Below are 1,221 nucleotides of genomic sequence, written 5' to 3'. Positions count from 1 at the left end.
TAGAGCACTTGCCCGCGAAAGGCAAAGGTCCCGAGTTCGAGTCTCGGTCGGGCACACAGTTTTAATCTGCCGGGAAGTTTCATAACAGCGCACACTCCGCTGCAGAGTGAAAATCTCATTCTGGAAACATCCCCCAGACTGTGGCTAAGCCATGTCTCCGCAATATCCTTTCTTTCAGGAGTGCTAGTTCTGCAAGTTTCGCAGGAGAGCTTCTGTAAAGTTTGGAAGGTAGGAGACGAGGTACTGGTAGAAGTAAAGCTGTGAGTACCGGGCGAGAGTCGTGCTCCGGTAGCTCAGTTGGTAGAGCACTTGCCCGCGAAAGGCAAAGGTCCCGAGTTCGAGTCTCGGTCGGGCACACAGTTTTAATCTGCCAGGAAGTTTCATAACAGCGCACACTCCGCTGCAGAGTGAAAATCTCATTCTGGAAACATCCCCCAGGCTGTGGCTAAGCCATGTCTCCGCAATATCCTTTCTTTCAGGAGTGCTAGTTCTGCAAGTTTCGCAGGAGAGCTTCTGTTAAGTTTGGAAGGTAGGAGACGAGGTACTGGCAGAAGTAAAGCTGTGAGGACGGGGCGTGAGTCGTGCTTGGGTAGCTCTCAGTCGGTAGAGCACTTGCCCGCGAAAGGCAAAGGTCCCGAGTTCGAGTCTCGGTCCGGCACACGCTTTTAATCTGTTAAAGAACTGTATAGCCATTTATCATCATATTACTAACGACACGATGTCGTATATGATTTCAAGCCCATGACATGAATACGCCCACACAGAACTGCCACTCTGTCAGTATGGCACCTTGACAACAGCAGCTGCTCTCGTGGTTGTATCACCACATTTGGTCCCAGTAATGACGCTGGAGGATACTAAGTAACGTTCCTACAGCGTTTATTTATGAGTCATCGGCACAAACGTCTTTGATGAAGTCGACCTGAATCTATACCTTGATCGTAGTCGGCGTCCCCAGGCGTACTTCTTTGATTTCTCGACTGCCACTTTGGCCGTTACGTTACCATGAGCACGGCGTCCTTTTCAGTACACACTTTTACTCGTATGATATCACGGCGGCCATCTTAACGTTCACAATGTCTAGACAACGCCGTCGTTTTAAATTCTTACCAGAGGGCACTGCTTAGTAAGTATACAACGGCGTGTATATACAGGATGATTATAATTAAAATTAAACTTTCAAAACACTGTAGAAATAATACCACTGGTCAGAATGACGTC

At 48.2% G+C, this 1,221-nt stretch overlaps 1 non-coding gene across 1 annotated transcript; it reads left to right on the top strand.

The window, feature by feature from the left end:
* Positions 1 to 281: 281 nt before the first annotated feature.
* Trnas-cga lies at positions 282 to 356 on the top strand. The gene has a single exon. It is a non-coding gene; the product is annotated as a tRNA-Ser (tRNA).
* The last annotated feature ends 865 nt before the right edge of the window (positions 357 to 1,221 follow it).

Source organism: Schistocerca americana, chromosome 1 (genome assembly GCF_021461395.2).
Source record: "Schistocerca americana isolate TAMUIC-IGC-003095 chromosome 1, iqSchAmer2.1, whole genome shotgun sequence".
Taxonomy (NCBI): Eukaryota; Metazoa; Arthropoda; class Insecta; order Orthoptera; family Acrididae; genus Schistocerca; species Schistocerca americana.
The sequence above is the reverse complement of the archived record's forward strand: the minus strand, read 5'-3'. Positions and strand labels throughout refer to the sequence as shown.